Source organism: Protopterus annectens, chromosome 1.part1, assembly GCF_019279795.1.
Source record: "Protopterus annectens isolate FY-2018-M chromosome 1.part1, PAN1.0, whole genome shotgun sequence".
In the NCBI taxonomy this organism is placed as follows: Eukaryota; Metazoa; Chordata; order Ceratodontiformes; family Protopteridae; genus Protopterus; species Protopterus annectens.
This window is the reverse complement of record NC_056726.1, coordinates 1,475,761,919-1,475,786,916: the sequence shown is the minus strand read 5'-3', so window position 1 is coordinate 1,475,786,916 and position 24,998 is coordinate 1,475,761,919. Positions and strand designations below refer to the sequence as shown.

General features: G+C 41.4%; 1 protein-coding gene across 2 annotated transcripts in view; it reads left to right on the top strand.

Annotated features, from left to right (window-relative positions):
- DCDC2B (doublecortin domain containing 2B) overlaps window positions 1–24,998 on the top strand; it is a 722,606-nt gene that overhangs the window by 658,382 nt on the left and 39,226 nt on the right. The gene's annotated exons all lie outside the window — the stretch shown is intronic.

Sequence of the window (24,998 nt, the reverse complement as noted above, 5' to 3'; positions counted from 1 at the left end):
GGAATCAAATGGATGAATGGCAATGCTGTTACTTCTCTCACAGTTTACATCGCAAATCAGTTGCAGGCTGCAGCTGTGGGATTAGCAGCTTTGGGATTCCTGACCTCAGTGATGCTGCAGGGCTGCGGACATGGATTAATCAGCCTGGTGAAACAGGAAAGAAATGTAAAATCATGATTAAAAGGGGTCACAAGAACTTTGTGGCACCTTGTTATTTTTAAAATGAAATTTGTGATTTTCTGGTAAGTACTGGACATTTAAGAGGTATACTTTCAACTGGTTCACTGCAGCTGGCTGCTGAGGGAACAAGGCCCTGTTGGGTCAAATAGGATCAACCTATGACTGGTCCTGCTAAGAACTAAGCCAGCGCTAGAAAGTAGTAAGTAGATTTTACCAATAGGGATGTCTGTAAGTGAGGGTATAGACCAATAGGGATGTGTGTAAGTGAGGGTATAGACCAATAGGGACGTCTGTAAGTGAGGGTATAGACCAATAGGGACGTGTGTAAGTGAGGGTATAGACCAATAGGGATGTGTGTAAATGAGGGTATAGACCGATAGGGACATCTGTAAGTGAGGGTATAGACCAATAGGGACGTGTGTAAGTGAGGGTATAGACCAATAGGGACGTCTGTAAGTGAGGGTATAGACTAATAGGGACATGTGTAAGTGAGGGTATAGACCAATAGGGACATGTGTAAGTGAGGGTATAGACCAATAGGGACGTCTGTAAGTGAGGGTATAGACCAATAGGGACGTGTGTAAGTGAGGGTATAGACCAATAGGGATGTCTGTAAGTGAGGGTATAGAAAATAAGAAAGTGGCAGATGGAATTTACTGGAGGAAAATAAAGGAACCATGGTACTGGGAGCAAATCATTCAAGAGATAAATGTAACAGAGTGAGATGAGGCTATGCAGGAGTCAGACTGTCTTCCCTATCAGGGATTGATAACAAAGTAATCCCAAAGAAAAGGGATAGTGGACTGCTAGGCAAAATATCTGATGTGGAAGACTGTTTAGTTGAGTCTAGAAGAGAAGATGCTGTTAAAAGGGATAATTAGGATGTATACAATATCGCATTATAACTATAATAATTAAACAATGTTAGAAGAGTGGGAAAAGTAACAGAAAGAAAAATTACAGAGGAACAATGGAAAGAAATGTGTAGGGCACCCACGTATGCAGTGAATCAAATCTAAACTCCCATTTGCTCCCAGCAAGGAACTTTCAGTGAAAGTATGTGTTCTGCTTAACCTTTTCGTAATATTTAAAGGTAGTACATAAATTCTAGTAGGTCGCAGCGCGCTTCCTTGCCAGGTTAGCCAGCAGCCAAAACTTCCCCTTTTCTTATCTCTCAATATCCCTACTCTCCCTAGTATATTTCCACCCCTATTCTGACTTATGATAGCTCCCTCCCCCTAACTGGATATTAGGACTTTGTTGCTTCAAACTGACTGCCCACTAGGTGGCGCTCCTCTACCCTCTTGCTGTCTCTACTACTTTTCCCACTCTCTACCTTATCTTACCTACTTAGTTCCTATACATCTCTTCTACTGCTCTCTCCCTCACTATGTTTCCCAGGATTACCTGTCCACATTTGTCACTCAACAAACACCCCACCTCTATCCCTCTCAAAGCCTCTTACCTTCTTCTACTGTCATTCTTCCATATATCTACCTACAGCTCTACTTCTCTGTCGGTATTTTAACCCACTACACAGCTTTGCAAACTTACCTTCTGCTCTCACACTCTACTGATTGTTTTCCTATCATTCTCCTTCCTTTGGCTCTTCCCGCTCTGTTCGCCCTGCGGGTTCACTCCGATACCCTACCCTGCCCCCAAATTCCACCTGCCCCTAGAACCTCCACATTTATTCCTCATATTCCCCTCCCACACATACCAATTAACTAATCCTAGTCCTCTCCTCAATACCCCTCCCTCTCTTACTCCTCCCACTCCACTATACTTTACTCCTCCTTACACTTAGTCTCTTTCTCTCCCCTGTAAACAATTATAACCCCATCTACTTCCTTAACTCTCCTCCTCAATTTAGCCTGTTCACTTCCACTACATTTATCCATTCAATACTCCCATTCTAAATATGCCCCCCCAAATCCTTTACACTATCCGTGTCCCGTGCTCCCTTCTCATACTACTAATTCCTCTTTATTATGCTACTTCTTACTCTTTCAAAACACCCCCATACCTTCCTTCCACTCAAACTGTCCCTAGCTCTCACCTGCAACCATTTCAATCCACCCACTTTCACAACATATCTTCCTCTCTTATTCCTCCTAACCTACTGTACCTATTCCATCCCAAACTCTTCTCCACCACAACAAAATCGTTCACTCATAAACTACAGCTAGCCCCAAACAGCTTCCTACTACACAAACCCAAAAGGCTAAAAGTTACTCCCTGTAATGACCTAGCCTTATCTGGAGATATCCATCCCAACCCTGGCCCCTTCCACAGCACTAACAACTCCCCCCCACCCCCTACTTCTCCCACTACACACAACCCTTTCCCCCTCCCTCTTCTTCTTCTGTTTCCTCTCTTAACACCCTAAAATTCTTCACTATCAATGCCCAGAGCCTTAAAAACAAAATACACCAAGTACAAGCTTGGATTTGCCACAAACAACCTGACATCTTAGCTATCTCTGAAACCTGGCTAAAACCCCACATTGCTGACTCTGAAATCTTACCTCCTGGTTTCCAAATTCACAGAAGTGACCGACTAAATAAAAAAGGTGGAGGCTCTGCGCTAATCTACTCTAACCATCTTTCCTTAATCCCTCTACAAATCCCAACTCCACAATTCAAAAATTCTGAACTAACAGCTAGTCTCCTACAATTAAATAAACATAAGAATATCTGCATTATCTCCCTATATATCTCCCCAGGCGACAACATTTCTACCCTTGAAGACATTCTTTACTGGGCCTCAACTGAAATAAAATATGAAACCTACATTCTAGGCGATGTTAATATTGATTGGAATAAAATCAACTCGCCTTCCCCCTCCCTATTCATTAACCTCTACAACTTCTTCCAAGTAATCCACTCAACCACTCGTACTAACAAAAACCATCCCCCAGGATCCATCATTGACTGGATCCTAGTCTCTCACCCAAACAAAATAATTCTCTCTGGCACTAGCCCTGACTCCTTTAGTGACCATCTCCCTGCTTTCATTTATTGCTCAGCCAACTCCACCCAATATCAACATCATTACATCCACACTCGTAATCTCAGCAACTTCAACCCCACTATTTTCTCAAACATTTTTAAACATATAAACTGGCAAATACTAAATACTCTTCCGCTTGACATTGCTGTAGAACATTTTAACTCTATCTTCCTAAATACTCTTAACTCCCAAGCCCCTCCAAGAAACAGACATGTCAAAGCTAATTCTGCTCCTTGGCTATCCAAAGAAACAAAACAAATCATGCATCATAGGGACAAATCCTGGACGTTTTACCAAAAAAATAAAATGTCTTCTATCTTGCTCCAATACACCCAACTCCACAACCAAGTAAAAAAAACTTATCACCTTGGACAAAAAAAACTACTACAATAAATTTCAGTCCAACATTAACAAGAACCCAAAACAATTCTGGAAAACAGTTAATTCCCTACTACATCCAGGGTCCAGGAATAATCCCTGCCCTGACCCTAGTATAACTGACATGGAACTAAGCTCTCAATTCAACACATTCTTTACAGAATCCATAGCTATGCTAACCAAATCTTTCCCAAACAATAATCCATCCAATACTCCTTCCTCAACACCCAACAATCCTAATAACTGTCTGCTCAATTTCCAGCTCAAACCTGTTTCAACCACTTTTATAAAAAGGCTCTTATCCAAACTAAAGCCATGCTCTAATGCCCCTGACAACTTACCTTCCTCCTTCCTCAAATATGCTGCTGAAGGTATTGCTCTACCAATCACCATTCTAATTAATAGATCCTTAAAAGAGTCATATGTACCCAAACTTTGGTGTTCAGCCTACATTCTACCTGTTTACAAAGGAGGCAAAAACACCAATATCTTCAATTTCCGCCCCATTGCCCTACTTTCGCCAATATCAAAAATTCTAGAAAAATGTGTCCACCACCAACTTTTGCCTTTCTTAACTCAGAACCAACTCCTAACACCCACCCAACACAGTTTCCACCCTGGCCACAGCACCATTACTGCCTTACTATCCTTCTTAGAAACAGTCAATCGAGCCCGGGATTCTGGATTACTAGTATCCACAGTACTGCTAGATCTCTCTAAAGCTTTTCACACCATCTCCCACAAGCACCTTCTCTTTCATCTCACTAACCTTCATCTCTCCCCTGATACTCTATCCTGGTTCTCCAGTTACCTATCAGACAGATCTCAAGATGTCAGATGGAAGACCTCTACCTCCTCCTTCTTGCCAACACCCACTGGCGTTCTGCAGGGGTCCATCCTCGGACCCATGCTTTTTAACATCTTCATAAATAACCGTCACACTGTCATCCCTGACACAGCAGTCATCCAATACGCTGATGACTCCACCTTAGTCTGCGCCACCTCCAACCTTCCTGAACTACTGACTAAAACCCAAATAGCTTTCTCCACTACTGAGAACTGGATGCACCAAAACCATCTCTCTCTCAACTCTAATAAATCTAAAATACTTCTTTTCCCTCCCTCCAGGGCTTTCTCTTTTGACAAAAATGCTTTCAAAGTCCTAAGCCAAACCAACACTGCTATAGAAGTGGGCCCTTCTGCAAAACTCCTCGGCATTACCATAGACGAAAACCTTAAATTCGATATCCACATACATCAAAACATAAAGAAAACCCACCAAAAGTTAGGTATAACCGCTTTCTCTCCAATTCCTCTAGGCACACCTTAGCAACTACCTACCTTCTACCTTCTTTACTTTATGGAGCCCCTCTTCTAACTAACCTGTCTTCTTCTAACACATCCAGACTCAAAATTTGCTATAATAAGATCTCTAAATTTGCAACTAAATCCAAAAACTCTACTCACCACTGCCTTTCCCTACAATCTCTGAACTGGCTAGAACTCTCTAACCACCTAGACTATCTCCAACTAACCACCGCTCACAAATTAATATTCTACCCAGATAAATGCCCAGCCTTAAGAAACATCCTTCCCCCACACATCCCAAATAGATCTCTGAGATCTGAACACCAAAATTTAATCTCTATCCACAAACCCAAATGTCCTGCAGGCCAGCTCCTTCTCTCTTTCTCTCTAGGCAAAAAATGGAATTCCCTACCTCCTTTACTTAGGACCATACCAAACTCAGAATCCTTCAAGACCCAACGTTTCTCATACCTGTCTTCTAAATGGAAATGCTCCTGCTCCCACCCTACATAAATTCAAAGGAATTTCCCCTTTGAGCTCTCTATACTCCTTGCTCCACGCTACCCTCAAACTAATATTTTCTATTCTCCTAAAACAAACCTAAGCTAACATTCTCTAACTGAGCAATTTTTCTCTCTTGACTCCAAGTATGGAAATATTGTAATAGGTTCATAGATTAGTACTAAGTTAACTGCCCTTGCGAGCCATTTTAAGCCTAGCCAATTATCCCATGAGACTCAAACCCTGCACCTTGTGTTTGTAAGGCAAACACCTTAACCATTAGGCCACCCTCCCAACCCACCATGTAACCTCAGATCCTTATAGTACAGACAGTTGAAACCTGCTGCCCTGAATGGAAATTCCTGTAAACTGTGTGCTCTGTTATCTTTAATTGTGTTCTTCATGTACATTTTATGCATTGACTTTCCTTGACTGTATGAATTTTATATCTGTAACTTTACCTTCAACATTATGTAACATTTGTTGTATCGTATTGTTTATGGAGCTTTTCTCCCCGGGCCTCCACTGAAAATGGGCACTTTCTGGCCCAGTGGACTTTCCCGGTAATCAAACTGAAAATAAATAAATAAAATAAACTCCAGAAGGGTTTCATGGGTAGATAATACATGCTGGAGATGTGACAAAGAAAACACAACATTTGGAACATATTTTTTTTTTTTTGGGGGGTGGAGTATGAAATTTGTCAATTAAAAAAAATCCTTTCAGAGTACTTTGATAGAAGTGCTGCGGGGAACAGATGATAGTAACTATGGAAATTATTATTTTCAGCTGGGATATATGATCTGAATTTCCTAGACAGAGTAAGGGCTTAACACTGTCAGTGGCCACAGGAAAAAAAAAAGAAAGAAAATGGAAGGTAAAATCAAAACCATCTGTAACAGAAGTTCTGAATATTGTAAAGGAATCTCCAAAGCGCAATAGCAACACCAGAAATCCACGAAACAAACGGAAACTCTCCGTCACTGCTATAACGGATATGCTTGCTGGCACTTACTCGAATAAGGCACAACAGTTAAATTGTCCACAACGATGTGTATTCACCAGCGAAGAAGCACAACAGCATTCACTAAGCACACTATAGTAACAGTTAAGCGCTTTTATCCGCTAAATGCAGACTTCATCAGAACTACTGATAACACACAAAACAGTCCTTTTAAAATCTTTTTGGCACCAATGAAATTACAAACTTTTAAAGTGACAGTGCTCACATTTACTAAAATGTACTAAACCATATTAGATACATAAGTATGTTCGTACTTTCAACCTATTATGTACATTAAACTTTAATAAATTACTGAATTATCAATATTAATAAAATATTATTAAAAATATGTTTTTTTAAAAAATAAATACATGTAAGTGAAAGAATAAATAAATAAATAGCTGAATACATGCTGCACCTCAGAAAATCCAAATCCTATCGAGCTACACGCTCGAGAGACTTGAACCTCAGCACTGAAATAAATAGGACATGCTGGAGGGACAGATTCATAACCCAGAGGCTCCCTTCACTCTGGAATAAAATCCCAGTCCAGGTTAGGCAGAGTCCCTCATTGACTCTCTTCAAGAGGAATCTTGATGAGTGGATGGGAGATCGTAGGTTTACCCCGGGTATGACTTCTGTGTCACTGTTAGACAGAGGCACAGTATACTAACCTCAAAAAAAGGGCATAGCAAAATTAATTTAAAATGGGTGGCGAAAGCCAAACACATTCTGGCTAGGCTTATAAATGCCCTAGGGCAGATAGCCTAGTATGAACCTATGAACCTATGAACCTATGTTCCATAAACAAGCCTTACTATTTTGTCAAATAAAAATAATATATATAAAACTGTTATAAAACTAATTCAATACTTATAAATATCAGAGCATCATAAGGAAGGGCTTTATAGAAATAAATTCATTAATACCTGGTTCATTACTAATTTATTAAAGTTTAATGTACATAATAGGTTGAAAGTACGAACATACTTATGTATCTAATATGGTTTAGTACATTTTAGTAAATGTGAGCACTGTCACTTTAAAAGTTTGTAATTTCATTGGCGCCAAAAAGATTTTAAAAGGACTGTTTTGTGTGTTATCAGTAGTTCTGATGAAGTCTGCATTTAGCGGATGAAAGCGCTTAACTGTTACTATAGTGTGCTTAGTGAATGCTGTTGTGCTTCTTCGTTGGTGAATAAACATCGTTGTGGACAATTTAACTGTTGTGCCTTATTCGGGTAAGTGCCAGCAAGCATATCCGTTATAGCAGTGACAGAGAGTTTCCATTTGTTTCATGGATTTCGAATATTATAAAGGAGAAAAAAGAACTGGGGGCATACCTCTCAACCCCTTAGAGCAAGAAATCTGGACAAAGCCACAAATAATGGAGAGTGTGGGAGGCCCAAAAATATGGACACGTTTTAAATATTGCCCTTACAAATTTAGAAAGTTGATAGGCTAACAGGTTTTGCATTATCATGCATTTTTGAAGGATATGAAGTCTGAAACTCAAATATCTTACTTTCTGACTTCAGTCCTCGATGATTTGCCATTGATTTGCCAGAAAAACAGAATTTTATGAGAAACAGGCCAAAAATATGAGGCAAAAACCTGGACATTCTGTGAAATTCTGGACAGTTAAGAGGTATGATGGGGGTGTGATCATTAGAAAAGGTTAAGAGCAAATTTCATAGAAATAAATGGAATTTGTAGAAACAATACATGTAGAATAATGTTCATGAGGAGGGGGGGTTTAAGGGAAGGTAGGAACTGAGCAGTTTATATCATGTTGGAATGAATGAAAACTGTTAAAACATGCATGTCGAATGCATGGTGTTAATAATGTTTTTTTTATTTTCTGTTAATTTATGTGGACTTGTGATGCAACCTAAAATGTAATGATTCAATAAAAATGTTTAAAAATAAAACTGAAATGATCACAAAAGAAACATGGTCAGTCTAATAAACAGTAGCTTGGTTCGCACAACTGTTTCACTAACTGCATCAGTCCAATTATTGTTTGATCACTCGACACTCTTGGTGAGGCATCCGTTTAGAGAAGAAACACACTGCAGATTGCAAGCAGATACTGCCAGTGACTGAAAGTTATTATTGAGGGAGTCTCTCTTAACAAACAACTCCAGCTCTCTACATATACCTCTAGAGCTTGTTCATCAAAATGCGTGACAAGTAGATAAAATATTTTAAATTAGTACACAAGTCTGGAATTGGTTAATACCACAGAATCAATAGCTATAATGTTTGTGGACTATACTGTGTCTTTGTGAGTGGTTGCCATATTCTTTCAAATGTTTACTGCACAGTGTTATAATAACTTTATTTGTACCATCTATTTTAAAAATGAATCTACAATATTTCTCCATGGTACAAGTGAAGTTATTTTTACACTGTGCAGTAAGCATTTGAAAGAATATGGTAACCACTCACAAAGAAGCAGCCAGAATGTTACACCAATAATAATGAAGTGTGACAGCTAGCACATAGTGAGTTCTACACTTTGACACCATTCCAAGTACATACTCAGTCAGATCTCACTTTGTCACCACCTGCTTTCTAAATTTAATTACAATACTAGCAATAACCATTTTGTTATTCTACAAATCTTACACTGTATATCCATATAGGTTCGTACTAGGCTAACTGCTCCTATAGGCTATTTTAAGCCTAGCCTATTATCCCACATGAGAATCAAGCTCTGCACCTTGTGCTTGCAAGGCAAACACCTTAACCATTATGTCAGCATCCCACCCATATGACAGCTGATGACTGAACTTGGTTATAATGGTGCAATTTTATAAAGCAGTGTAATATTTCTACATCCCTACACGGTTAGAAACAAAAGCCTGAGGCCTCCATACTGTCCTCTTCCACCTTCCTGTCCTATATTTCCACTTCCCCAGAGCTCATATCCTAGCCTTCTTATGATATTCTTTCATCAAGCAGCAAATAGCAGTAGTTTTACCTCCCACATGAGAAGTCCCACAGACAAAACTTCACTTTTTGGTGTACCTTCATCCCACTGCTGATGGTAGTCAGTCCAAAGTTCAAGTTTTATCCCTTGCATTTAGCTGTCTGCATTTTTTGCATCTTTCAAATGCCATAATAACAGTTGACATTTTTATAAAACAGATTGTTTTTAGACTATAGTTTGCAACATTCTAGTTCCTGGTTGTTTATACAGTGACTACTGATTTTTAACACATGTATCCAGTGGAGCTGTTTGACTACTCAGATTATCTATTGTATAAAATAAATAAAATAAATGTTTAATTGCATCCTTTAGAACTTCATCAGTTTTCTGACTACTTTTAAGTTAGGTACAAGTGTAAAATTCCTGCCTGACACTCATATTCTAGTAATACCAGGACCAGACCAACACCTGGTACACCACTCATGGTCTCATCATAAATGCCAAACATTTAGCATAGTTACTTTGGTAAAACCACAGCCACCTTCATTTACCACATGGACAGTACCCCCTTTAAAATGGATACAGTCATCAGAGATCTGGCTACTCGTGTTGATAACCAACACTCTTTTGACCATCATGTCTCAAGTCACAGCTAGAAAATCCTTTGGCTTGCATAAATCATCTGTGCAGTATTTATTTAACATTTGTTGACTGGGAAAGTCTGACTAGGCTCCACAGACCCTATTTTCAGCATAGGTCTGGGGAGAAATGCTCTAGTCACATGTCTTTTGAATGTGGGAGGAAACCCATGCAAATGCAGGGAGAACATGCAAACTCCACACAGAAGGCAACCCAGCCAAGAATCAAACCAGCGAATCACTAGCTGTGAGGTGACAACATTAACTGCTGCACCACTGCACCACCCATTTCATCCACAGACAAAGATGTCTTGGTAATGTTATATCTCTTCCCCATTAGAGTAATCCTCAAATACAATGATCCTTTGGCATGTGTCTTTCCAAACATCTGGATCAGCTTGAAAGACCTTAAACACTCCTTACAAAGAAGGTCTCAGGGCCAGGCAACCAAAGTTATCCCAATAGGTTAAACACCCTCTATTTTGTTAATTAAAAACTCTTACAAGGGTGGCCTTTGACCAGCCTTCCTAAAAAGAAAGACACAGCTCTATTCTGATGTCCTGCACCTTCACAGACCCAATACTCTAATAAACAGCCACTCCAATGATCTAAACCTGCATCACAAGATTAACAACGCCTGATGGCATGACAGGCTTCTAACCCTACCCAGTCACTGCCTCTGTAATAATCACCAGTTATACATGCATGGCACATGATGACATGACAGGTTTCCAACCTGACCAATCACTGTCTATGTAAGAAGCGGCAGGTATACATGCATGGCACTTAATGGTACGACAGGTTTCTAACCCTACCCAATCACTGTCTCTGAAATAATTGCCAGTTATACATGCATGGCACCTGATGACAAGACAGGTTTCTGACCCAACCAATCACTGCTTCTGTAATAATTGCCAGTTATACATGCATGGTATCTGATGGCATGACAGGTTTCTGAACCAACCAATTACTGCCTCTGTAATAATCTCCAGTTATACATCATGCATGGCACCTGATGGCGTGACAGGTTTCTAACCCTACCCAGTCACTGCCTCTGTAATAATCGCCAGTTATACATGCACGGCACCTGATGGCATGACAGGTTTCTGACCCAACCAGTCACTGCCTCTGTACTAATTGCCAGTTATACAAGCATGGTACCTGATGACATGACAGGTTTCTGACCCAACCAATCACTGCCTCTGTAATAGTGGCCAGTTATACATACATGACACCTGATGGCATGACAGGTTTCTAACCCAACCAATCACTGCCTCTGTATTAATTGCCAGTTATACATGCATGGCACCTGATGACATGACAGGTTTCTGACCCTACCCATCCACTGGCTCTGTAATAATCTCCAGTTATACATGCATGGATGGGAAACTGGCAGCGTGGGTGAGATGCTGGCATAATGATTAAGGTGCTTATCTTACAGACACAAGGTACAGGGTTTGAGTCTGACATGGGGCAACTGGCTAGGTTTAAAATGGCCCACAAGGGCAATTAGCATAGTACTAATCTATGCGCATATGAACCTATCAAAACATTCAATTTGTTGTCGTTGAAATGAATTTGCCAGATAAGGCATCAGCTAGAAGGCCTAATTATGCAGTAAGGTTCTCTAATAAACACTTGCTGGAAGCTTTGTCTGCAAGAAGCTTTTGTCTGTCAGTTAGTACAAAGGATTAAGGCTATGAATTGTTAATGAGCTGCTTTTTGTAACCATGGATACAGAGTTTGATTCCTTCCACCTTCATTTGCCTTTTCTGTGATTCTAAGCAAGCCCGTTAACCAGACATCACTCCAGGTCATCCCTGAAATGGAAACGTCTAGTGGACTTACTGGTTAACAAATGTAAAGAAAGAAAGAAAACACCACCTCTACAAAGCCTGACTTCTTATTAATGAGACCAGGAGACACCATGCCTGAAATAGCCACATTTCAAAGGGATCCAGTACCTGACAGCCTGGGAAGACATGATCGACAGACCATGATGCTTTGCCAGAAATGGCATGCATCTGTCTCGCTTGGGCTTCAGGCTTCTGGCAAAGGCTCTTACCTCCCCCATAGTGCCTTTTTTAGGCAATGCCATGAGGTCAAAACTACCAACATGAAAATTTCATCAAAACACAAATTAAAGGTCATGCTGCTAAACACAAGGAGTCTAAACATGAAACTGCACTGATTGCAAGCATTCTTAACCCTGGAAGATGCTGACATTTGTGCATTCACAGAAACGTGGTTCAAAGCTGTGGATAGCACCCCAGTCATAGCAGGGTACTCATCCTATCATACATTCAGACCCCAAACTGTGGGCAGCAAAAGGAGGTGGAGTTTCACTATATATTAAAGAAACACGCCTCCAGGCTGGTCAAACAATATGATGCACAGGAGACACTCCAGGTGCAGTTAACCATTGACAAATCATAGCTAGCTACAGGCCCCCAACTTTGACTCAAGATGCCCACTCCACCTATCTGGACCTCTTCAAATCTATCAAGATTCAACCCTTTATCCAAATCCTGGATGACTTTAACTATACAACCATAGACTGGAAGAACTACTCATGCCAAAAGACAAATGCCCAGAAATTCCTTGATTTCATCAATGCAAATGCCTTGGACCAGCTGGTTGACACCCCCCACAAGAGGTGATAATATCCTGGACTTGGTATTAACCAACATGAGTAACAACTGCAGCATCCCTTCAGTGTCATCCTCCCTGGTAAGATCCGACCACAAAGCAGTCACTTTCGAAGTCACCATCTCCCCCAACCCCCCCCTCCCACACACACCAAGCTAGGGTCAACCAAAAAAACTTCTCCAAAGCTGATTACAACCTCCTGAGGGAAAGTATAAACAGCTTCACAGTCCCCTCCCCCTCCATTGGAGCCGGTACAAATGTCCAAATCTACACCAAAGTACTATATGAGCATTTATATAGATGCATGGAATCAGGAGTACCTGAAAGGACAAAAACATCCTCCTAAAGGAAGAATATACCTGTCTGGTGGACATCTGCAATAAATGAACTCTGTAATAAAAGGAAAACAAAATTGCTGTTCAGGATCGAAAAGGAGCAAATGCCTAGTTGGAAACAATCTCTCCTTAGCCGGACAAGCAAATAAGAGCACTAGTGAAATCCTTCAAAGCAAACTTTGAGTCCAAACTGGCCACATCTGCTAAAGACAATCATAACACTACACTTAAAGAAATCCCAGTCTCTCTGTACCACATGCTCCAGGGACCTAAACCTTGGCACCACAATAAACAGAACATGCTGGAGGGATTCCTGTCCCAGAGACTTCCCATACTCTGGAACAAACTACCCATTCATGTCAAGCAATGCTCCTCATTTGTCCTCTTTAAGAAAAATCTTGACGACTGGATGGGAAATAGAAAATTCACCCTGGAGATCACTTCTGCAGTACTGCTCGACAGAGGCACAGGAAAATAATTTTCTTGGGTGGTAAAAGCCAGGGAACCTTTTTGGCTAGGCTTATATAGGCACCAGGGCTGATAGCCTAGTACCTACCTATGAACCTATGAACCTTCTTCACATATGTCTGCAGTCTCAAATGAAGCACTCAGATCTGCTCAGAACTGGTAGTCAAGGACAAGCACTGTATATATATATATATATATATATATATATATATATATATATATATAAACCAACCTGCTGGCAGACAGGTTCAGCAAAAACTTCACCCCTCTGTCCCCCCATCAGCAAATCAGGACATCCCCAACACCTGCCCCCTTCCCTTATCTCTAGGGAGCAAGTCATCACTACCCTCTCAAAGGCAAAAAATACAGCCTCCATGGGACCTGATAACATCCCAGAGTGCATCCTACACGAACTCAGGCAGGAACTTGCAGCACAATTAGACAACCTATTCAACCAAAGCCTGAGTACCGGCTTCATCCCAGCCAAGTGGAGGACAGCAATTGTCATCTCTTTGCACAAAGGTGGAGCATCCACCAATCCAGGAAATTATAGACCCCATCAACCTAACTAGCCTGATCTGCAAGGCCATGGAATGGATTATCATGGACCTCATTAACAAGGACATTGGCAACCTTCAAACACTTGATCCCACTCAGTTGGTTTTGTCAAGAGGAGGTCATGCCTGTTAAAGTTGGTCAACGTCTTTGAGACAGTCACCAAAGCTATGGAAAGGGGCAGATGGTGCACACCACCTAACGTAACCTGGCCAAAGCCTTTGATACTATTCCCACTCGGGTATAATAGATAAACTCTCTCCACTAGGCATCAATCCATATGTTACCAGACAGGTAGCAAACTGGCTCACTGATAGAACTCACATAGTCAAAATAGGGGAAGTCACCTCAAGCAGTAGACCCATAATGAGGATTGCCAGTGATTGGTCTTGGGGCCTCTGTTGTTTGTGTTGCACTTTTCTAAGGTGCAGGCCAAATCCAATGGACTATGGCTGGCCAGGTTTGCAGATGACTGCAAGCTGGGTACTGTCATAAATTCCCCTAATGATGTGGACATCCTCCAAGAGGTTCTTACCCAAACAAACAAACAACTGGTACCAGAAACATGGCCTCAAACTGAATGCCAAAAAATGCATCATCATCCCCTTTGGGGAGAGTGACATCCCCACAAATTATCACATTGATAAGGTCCTAAGCATGCAATCAGTTGTGAGGAACTTGGGCACCCAAGTTGATAGCAACCTGACTTTTGACCACCACATTGCCTCTGTTATACGGAAGGCTTTCTATATTGCCCATCTCATTAGGAATGGTATCTCATCCATGTACAAGGAGGTCATAACATCCCTGTATTCTTCCCTTAAGAGACCCATTATTGAGTACAATGCCCCTTTCAGCATGTACTTCACAAAGCATATGCAGCAGCTGGACAGACCACAGAGGTTCCTCACCAGGAGAATCCATGGCCTCAAACATCTACCCTACACAGAAACGCTAAAAGCCCTGTCCCTCTACCCAGTCTCATTAAGACTCCTCAGAGGTGACTTTCATCTGGCATACAAAGCAGTCTCAGACCCCACCTTGATGGGACAGTTCATATCCACAGGTCAAGCTCCACTTGAATAATCCACACGCACAACCTCAACCTGGTCTGTGATATCAATAGAACTTGTTGGCGGGACAGATTTGTGTCTCAGAGACTGCCCCTTCTGTGGAATAGACTCCCTCTCTATGTCAATCAGAGTACCTCATTATCCCTTTTTTACTGTAACCTGGATTACTGGATAGGGAACAGAAAAAAACACCCCTGTGGTTCCATCTGCATCCCTGCTGGTGCTGGACAGTGGCATCAGGTGCTGACTTGTCAGAACATGGGCTAAATTCTTGGCTAGGCTTGTAAGGGCCTCAGGGTCAATAACCATGTGACTTCCTATGATCCTATGCAAGAGCATTAAGTTGTGGATGGTGCCCATAATGGTGGCAACCCTACCACTCTCTGGTAGAGATGAATGGTGAGGGAAATTTTGAAGCTGAAGTTCATAGGCTCATAGGTTACTATGACACTAACTGCCCTTGCGGGCCATTTTAAACTTAGCTAAACTTCTTGTTTGGTGCTTGGAATTACCCATTTTGTAGATGACCCTTACCCATTCATGGACTATATTAATATTATCTCTAGTAGCAGCAACTAGGATCGCACCATACATATTTAGAAATTCCCCAACTGTAGGTTAAATCACCTGGAATCTACCTTTGTCCAGTTAGGAGAAAATTTCCTATTACCTATCCGTAGATCTAAGATGTATCTGAATTTGAGCAGGGATAATCTTTGTTTCATCTGGATGGGGAGTCTGTTCTAGAGCAACAGTATCCTCTTTGAGATATAACTGTCCCTCCAAAACATTCTGTTGATGTTCTGCAACAGGTTAAGATCCCTGAAACTAGTGTTTCTGATGTCATTGGACTTTCTAATGTGTAGTAGGTCCATCTGTATTGGGTCAGAATTGGTGACTTTCTGAGCAGTATGTGTGTCAGTCTCTTCAGATTCAGGCAAGGGATATCAGAAGGCCAAGAATTTTGCAGTAACAGCAGATGTCAATAAGAAAAATGGGTGTATGGACATAATTTGAAGAAATCATTGAGAAAGACTATTGAATGGAAACAAACAGATTCTAGCAAACCATTCAGTGCCAACAGAATGGAAGGTGAAAAGAGATTATCCGTTATTATTTTGTAACCTATTGCTATCAGTTGTGTTAGTGAGGTCGTAAACAATTAATAGTCTGTTTCAATGGGAAAAGAAAAACATTTAAAATATTCCAGTCTTCATTTAAACACAGACATAGCTAAAAATGTGTCAAGTGACTTGATAATCAGGCACAAGCTTTTACATTTTCTGTCTAGAACTTTTAGATGCCATATTTGCAACTCATACTGTACAGAAGATACATTTTGAACACTTTTATACCAGGCATAAACTGATTAATGTTTATTTTGTCAGTTGCCACACCAGTGCAGTTATTTAAGTTGCTGCATGTGCAAGCATGCTGGAAACACATAAATGTAGACTACAAAAACATGAACATCACAGAATAAATATAAATTGCTATGGTAAAAATGCATTAAGCAGATGTTTAGGAGAAAACAGATGAACATGGATTTATGCTTTAGGTGTTAAACTCTGCATATGGTAGTGACTTTAAACATAATTTTTATAAAGGAACTCTTACAAGGAGAGGAAGTGAAAAGTTTTCCCTACAATGTTGACTAAAATATGCCATTATATATAAAAAAGATTTTATCTAAATACAAAGGCATATGATTTGTCTGGTTCTGTTTCAGTAGACGGGCAATGTTAACTATTTATGTATAATTGGTATGTGTTATTTAGATGCACTTTATTCATCAGTTTCATGTAAAAACATATTTTTTTATTTAACTGTGTTCATATCAAGGCTGTTTATACAGATTAGGAAAAGAGGAGCTTGGAGATATAGCTGCTTGGAGATTTAGCTGCTTTTCTGTAAAAAAAAATTCTGAGCTTGTTTCCTGCCTTTCCTGTAACTAGTCTAGTCCAGATACAGATTTGCTATATCCAGGACTGTTTGTAAGCTTCTGAGCCCCCCAAGCCTTTCTGTGTTGGAGGGAAGCCTTCTAGCTTATCAGTGGAAGTGGTAAGCACTAGGTAGCCTATCTACCACAAGAGGAGTGGTTTCTAGCCCAGACATTGTAGTTTATTGGCCATTTGGGCAGTTTTTCCATCTTTTTCAACTTTCTGGTTTAAAAGCCAGTGTTTGCACTTATTTCCCACCTTTCCTATAACTAGTCTAGTCCAGATACATATTTGCTGCATCTAGGACTGTTTGTAAGCTTCTGAGCACCCCAAACCTTTCTGTGTTGGAAGGAAGCCTTCTAGCTTATCAGTAGGAGTGGTAAGCACTAGCCTATCTACCACAAGAGGAGTGGTTTCTGGCCCAGAAATTGTAGTTTATTGGCTGTTTGGGCATTGTTTTCCATCTGTTTCAACTTTCAGGTTTAAAAGCCCGCATTGCGCTTGTTTCCCATCTTTCCTGTAACTAGTCTAGCCCAGATACAGATTTGCTGTAGCTAGGACTGTTTGTAAGCTTCTGAGCCCCCCCCCCAAGCCTTTCTGTATTGGACAGAAGCCTTCTAGCTTGTCAGTGTGAGTGGTAAGCGCTTGTTTTCCACCTTTCCTGTAACTAGTCTAGTCCAGATACAGATTTGCTATATCCAGAAATGTTTGTAAGATTCTGAGCGGTGCCAAAAAGTCTGCTCTTCAATTTTTCCCTTAGATCTGCTAGTTCTCTCCTCTCCTGCACATTTACTAGCTTATTAGTCTAGCACTTTACCAGACATCTTGTAGCAATTATTGTAGCACACAAAAGTGCTACCAGAACTAAATGTTCTATAAGGAAACAGCTTCAGTACTTATTATTAATGCCCACCCCTCCAGGCATGTCTAAAGGTCAGTTCCCTGCGCTTTTTACTATTAACCTGGTGAACTTGGGCATCCTGAGGCAATGTAGCAACTGCCTCATGTACACTGGCAACCCTGTCCTCTTACCTCCCAACACTCAGACCTGCGAGAGATGCACTTATATATCCAAATTGGAAGCCATGCACTCTCCAGCCAAGACCGGAATAGCTGGTTAAGAGGAGAAGGTCAACACTTGCACCACACCACATGGAACACATAGCCCTCCAGAGCACACACCAGCACTGCCTTCACATAAAAACACAAACCACACACCCACCTTCGTGGAGGCTCTCAATAAAAATTTACCCAAACAGCAGAGACCTCCAAGGCAGAAACGCACTCGACCACCACAACACAACACTAATCACGAGACACATAACTCTCCTAAACAGTGTGCCACTCAAACAAAGCCCCTAAGGCAAAACAGCATGCTCAACACACTAGTCATAGGTGACTTGATAGTGAGGCACACTGATGTCCCACTCACTAGGTGGAATAAGGAGAAAGTAACAATCAGCTGCCTGTCAGCTGCCAGGATCTGCCACATAACACACACACTCAGGTCCCTCAATAACAGGTACAAATATGACTCTGTCATTGTATATGTGGGTGTGAATGACCTGAGACGTACCTCCCTGGACTATATGAAAAGAGACATGGAGGAGCTCTCAGATTATGTAGCCCAGGGGGGTATGACCCTTACCCTGAGCAGCCTCCTACCATCACCCACAATGATGCCACAGTACAAGCAGAAAATGATTGACTTCAACAATTGGCTAAGTTTCTGGTGTCATTCTAAGGGGATCCAGTATTTGTCTGCCTGGGATGTCATGATTGACAGACCCCGATGCTTTGTCGGAGATGGCCTGCATATGTCACTGCTGGGCTTCCGGATACTGGCCAAGGCTCTTGCCACCCCTATAGTGCCATTTTAGGTGATATTCCAAAGACCAAATTACCACAGTAACAGCTAAAAACAAATGCAATCTGAGGGTCATGCTGCTCAATGCTAGAAGTCTAAATCTCAAAATGCATTCACTTGAAGCACTCCTTAAAATGGAGAACATCGACATTTTGTGCTGTAACAAAGACCTGGTTCAAGGCAGCAGAAAGCACCCCTGCACAACCAGGCTATAACTCATTCCACACCTTTCAGCCCCAGAACTTGGACCAAAGCTCCAAAGGTGGTGGTGTTTCCATATTCATAAAGGATATGCACACCTCCAGACTGGTAGCCCAACATAATGCATCAGAGAGACTTCCGGTGCAGCTAACATTGGGTAAGACAGCGATTCAGGTCAAAACCTATTATAGGTCCCCAACCATGTGGCAAGACTCACACTCTGCATTCCTAAGCACCCTGGAGAATATTAGGGTCCAACCTAACACTCTCATACTGGGTGACTTCCCCTCCATTAACTGGAAAACTACTCATGTACCAATACACTTGCCCAACCTTTCCTGGCTTTTCCCAATTAGGGGTCGCCACAGCGGAACTCTTGTCCGCTAATGATTGGCAGTAGATTTTCATGGTGCCAAGTTGTCAGCTCGACGCCCAACCTTCAATGAAGGCACACCCATTCACGCATGTCTTTCGGAATGCCACTCGACCCACGGGGAGGACATGCAGACTCCACACAGAAGGCACTCCCTGCACACTAGTTGAGAATCGAACGGGAGAACCTCTTCCTGTGAGGCAACAATGCTACTGCTGCACCACCACGGAATACTTGCCCAACCTTTCTTGGAATTCATTAATTCCAATGCCCTGGACCAGCTCGTTTTTACCCCCATTACAGGTAGGTACATCCTTGACCTAGTCATTACTAACATGGGCGACTGTTGTTCTACACCAATAGTCAACTCCTCCCTGGTTATATCCGATCACAGACTAATCACCTTGGAAATCCACATCCCTAACCCCGCCAACCCCTCCCCCCCCCGCAAAGGTAACTACAATGAAAAACTTCTGCAAAGTTAACTTTGGGCTCCTAAAAACAGGTGGCTAACTTCACGGCACCCATGCAAATGGAGAACAGTTGCATGACTGCGGAATCATACACTAGTGCCCTGTACGAACACGTACACAAATGCATGGATCTAGCCATACTCAACAGAACCAAGATGCTCTCCTCCAAAAAAAGGAAGCCAATCTGGTGCTCTCCTGCCATAAACAAACTCTACAACAGAAGGAAGAAACTGATGTGGAATACGGTGAAGTCCCAAGACTGGTAAAACTCCCTTATCAGCCTCAAAAAAAGTTGAGATCCCTCATCAAATCCTCTAAAGCCAGGTATGAAAACAGAATTGCAACAGGTAGTAAAGACAACCACCAGGCCTTCTATAGTTAGGTAAAGAATCTCCATGGCAACACCCAGATTTGCTCTGAGCTACTGCACAATGGTACCTCCTATACTGAGCCAACAGATATTGCCAATATACTGGCCAACAGATTCTGTGCCAACTTTACCCCTCTCCCCCACCAAAGGATCAATCACAGTACCAGTAGATTGCCAGGCACCGAGTATTACTGCTGCACAGGTTAAAACAGTGCCGTCCAAGGCCAAGAATACGGCTTCTATGGGACCTGACAATATCCCTGTCTGTGTTCTGCATGAACTACAGAGTGAACTGGCACCTCACCTGTGTGCCCTGTTCAATCACAGCCTCACCTCAGGGTATGACCGAATGGTGCACTGCTACAGTCATCTCTCTCCACAAAGGAGGAATGACTGCAGACCCTGGGAACTATCTCCCCATTAGCCTGACAAGTCTGATATGCAAAGCTATGGAACACATCATCATGGACCTAATAAACAAGGATATAGGGAATCTCCAAACTCTGGGTCCCACACAGTTTGGTTTTGTGAAGGGTAGATAATGCCTGCTCAACTTGGTTGACTTCTTTGAGTCAGTCACCAGAGCTATGGATGAAGGCAAGGTGGTTCATACAGCCCACCTTGATCTGGCCAAGGCCTTTGATACCATTCCCCACTGAGGAATCATAGAAAAACTCACTAAGCCAGGCATCAACCCCTATATCACTAGGTGGTTTGCAAACTGGCTCACATATAGAACTCACAGTGTGAAAGTAGCTGATTCCAAGTCAGACTGCTGACTAGTCATGAGTGGAGTCCTGGGTCCTCTCCTGTTTGATATCTACTTCTCTGAAGTCCTGGCCAACACAAAGGGACTCTGGCTGACAAAATTCACAGATGATTGCAAGTTGAGAGATATTATTAACTCCCAAGTGATGTTGACATCCTACAGAAAGGCCTCACTGAGACCAATGACTGGTGTCAGAACCATGGCCTTAAGTTCAATGCCAAAAAATGTACCATCATCCCCTTTGGGAAAAACCCAGTTCCCATGAATTACTACATCGATGGTAGTCCACTGAACACAGAAGGCGTTATAAGAGATCTGGGAACACAGGTTGACAACAACCTCTCTTTTGACCACCACATTGCCACTGTGGTCAGAAAGTCCTTCTATGTGGCACATCTGATTACTAAGAGTTCTGCATCCAGGAAGAAGGAGGTCATTGTCTCCCTCTACTCTTCACTCATTAGGCCAATCACTGCGTACAATGCCCCATTTGGCATGTACCTCAATAAACACCTGCAACAACTGGAGAGGCTGCAAAAGTACCTCACAAAGAGGATCCTAGGCCTTAATCACTTGTCCTGTATGGACAGACTCAAAACACTCCAACTATTCTCTGTCTCATATCGCCTACTTAGAGGCGATCTCTGCTTGACTTACAAAGCCATGTCTGACCCAGCTCTGTTAGAAATGCTGCATCTAAAGAAATCCCAATCCCTCCGCGCCACATACTCCAGAGACCTCAACCTCATTATCAAAATCAACAGAACAAGCTGGAGGGACCAGTTCATAACCCAGAGACTGCCCATACTATGGAATACACTCCCCATACATGTCAAACAGAGCATCTCATGGCCCTCTTCAAGAAAAATCTTGATGAGTGGATGAGAAATAGAAAATTCACCCCGGGAATCACTCCAGTGGCTGTACTCGACAGAGGCACTGGGAACTAAGGTTGGGTGGCATGATGCCAGGGTAATCCTATGGGTTAGGCTTGTAAAGGCTCCAGGGCCATTAGCCTAGTACACACCTATGAACTTATGAACCTATGAACAGGCCTAACAGCAATAGAATTAATATCCTTGGAGTAAATCTGATAGCCTTTTAAAACCATGCAGCACAGTTAGTTATAAAACATAATCTGAGAATGGTAAATAAAGCTGAGACAGATTATATTAAAAATCACTAAATGACCATGAGTGTAGCAGGATTTACATATAACCAGCATGGTTTACTCATGGAATATAGCTAGTGTGGATAAATTTCATCTGAAGTGGGTAAATCTTGCTTCACTCAAAGTTGGGTGGTGATTATTACTAATATACATCAGAGTTGTTTAAAAATGTATTTCAACTTATATTAAATAAAGCCATTGTATAACCATCCTTATCTCTCTTAATGGGCATTTCCACGTAAGTATGCTCATCTTTCTGCATACAGTCATTGTACACAGTGAAATAGATATTGTAGTTCATGCCACTGTTATGATGCCATTAAGTGATTGTAGCCACATTTGTTTCTTATCCATTTACTTTAGTCCACAGCTGACAGTATTCTTTCTGTAATTTCACAAACTTGTTGCTGATATTTTAAGGGCAACAAGTTTGAACAATATAAGCTGTCTGCTGAGCAGAACATTTTGTGGTATAATTACAGTTTACCCCCACTGCCAAAAACATTCCCCTTTAACTAGACAAATATCCCCATATGAAGGTTGTTTTTACAAATAATGCATAATTATAAATTTACTGTCAGTGGAAAACCCTTGCTAAAACAGTACTGAGTAACAGCTGTTCGGTTCTATTGCCTAGAAAACAGTATGCGACCTACTGGATTTATTTATTTATTTAACATTTGTTGAACGGGAAAGTCTGACTAGGTTCCACAGATCCTGTTTTCAGCAGAGGCCTGGGGAGAAATGCTCGAGAAGCATGTCTTTAGATTTAAGAAATATTCAACAAAATCTGAGCTCAAAAGACTTAGAAGAAAGCTGAAGAATGACATCTATGCCATTTTGCATGCCTCTTACTAGAAAACAATGAGTTGAACAAGTAGCTGTTAACAGGCTACTTGCTGTGGTCCAGAGTTTGATTCTCCCAGCCTCTACTTCCTAACTGAGTGACACACTGAGCAAGTCACTTAGTGAGATAGTGTTCATAGGTTAAGCATGAAAAAGGTCCATGCAGGCGTTAATGTAATGATTAAGGTGTTTACCTCATAGACACAAGGTATAGAGTTTGATTCTCCCAGCCTCTGCTTCCTAACTGAGTGACACACTGAGCAAGTCACTTAGTGAGATAGTGTTCATAGGTTAAGCATGAAAAAGGTCCCTGCAGGCGTTAATGTAATGATTAAGGTGTTTACCTCATAGACACAAGGTATAGAGTTTGATTCTCCCAGCCTCTACTTCCTAACTGAGTGACACACTGAGCAAGTCACTTAGTGAGATAGTGTTCAAAGGTTAAGCATGAAAAAGGTCCCTGCAGGCATTAATGTAATGATTAAGGTGTTTACCTCATAGACACGAGGTACAGAGTTTGATTCTGTCTTGTGAGAAAACATGGCACAGAAAGGCAGCTGGCTTAGTACTTACTTACGAATCGCATTTTGGGGTTGGGGTTTTGTATAATGGTTAAGGTGCTTACCTAACAGGCACAAGCTACAGGGTTTGTTTCTCACCTTTGAAAGGGAAACTGGGCTGAAAATGACCCACAAGGGCATCCTTACCTATGAATACTACTTAACAAAATATAAATAGGTGAAATAATTATAAAAACAATTCAATACGTTGTTTGGATTTTAAAGGGTAAGCAGTAGAAGCTTTCTGATGTTGAAAATACAACAAAGTTGATTTTCAGTCTTTTTTGCCTTCTGACTATGACCGAATTTTAGACCCCAGTCTTCAGGTTCCCCTACTTTCCAATTCTTTCCTACTATACTTAACTTACCTGCTAGCCCTCATGTAACTCACAATTGGTGGTCCATCTTTCATTTATGCCCCAATTGATATGATCAGTCCATGATACGTGTGTGCAATGCATTGTATAGTTTGGCTAATGTTTGTGTAATATTATACAAGCATACAAGCCCCTAAAGGATAGCTACTGATGTGTTCCCTTCCACGTGCAACCTGTTAACACTTCTAGACCTAGCCCATAACCTCTGCAAGGGGATGGTTCAATGGCAGGATTTTCATAAACCCTCATCCCAAGAAAGGAGATGTGGCCCTTGGCTGTTCAAATCCCCCACCCCTGGACCAACCACTGGCACTCAAACATCTAATAACATTTGTCCTTGCACCACTGGAAAAGATACAGGAAAATGTTGTTTGGATGCATTTTTAGGTTCTTATGTGACTGGTAGGCTTACTGTTCTGTCTAAGCCTAGCCAATAGCTTGAGGTCAGAAATAAATCCTTTACCTTGTGTTTATAAGGTGAAGACCTTAACCAGTATGCAAAATCCAGCCCCCTGGATGTACAAGCTTCCACAATTTCTACTACATACAGCACAATCACTATTTATTTTTTAATCTATGTTATCTTTCATTAATAACTAGGTAAGAAAACTAGTCCAAGGACCATTTCACTGACAATCCAGGAATGAGGAAGACTTTCAGACAATGATAAGTGCAACAATAGAGAGCCCAATTAAAGAAGAATTTCAGACAATGATAAGTGCAACAATAGGGAGCCCAATTAAGAAAGAATTTCAGACAATGATAAGTGCAACAATAGGGAGCCCAATTAATGGAAAACTTTTGAACAGTATTGTGTGAAAATATGAATATATGTGGTGGTAGACCAATAGCCTTAGATGGCCTGAAGTATAAGCTACAGTTGAAAGATTTCACTACCCAAAAACTGCCACTTGCCTAACATAATGTACTACAGCCACTGAGTACTTCATTGAGGTGATAAAAGGATCTTTTTAGCACAATGATTTGCTATCTAAAACACACAAAATTCACCAGGG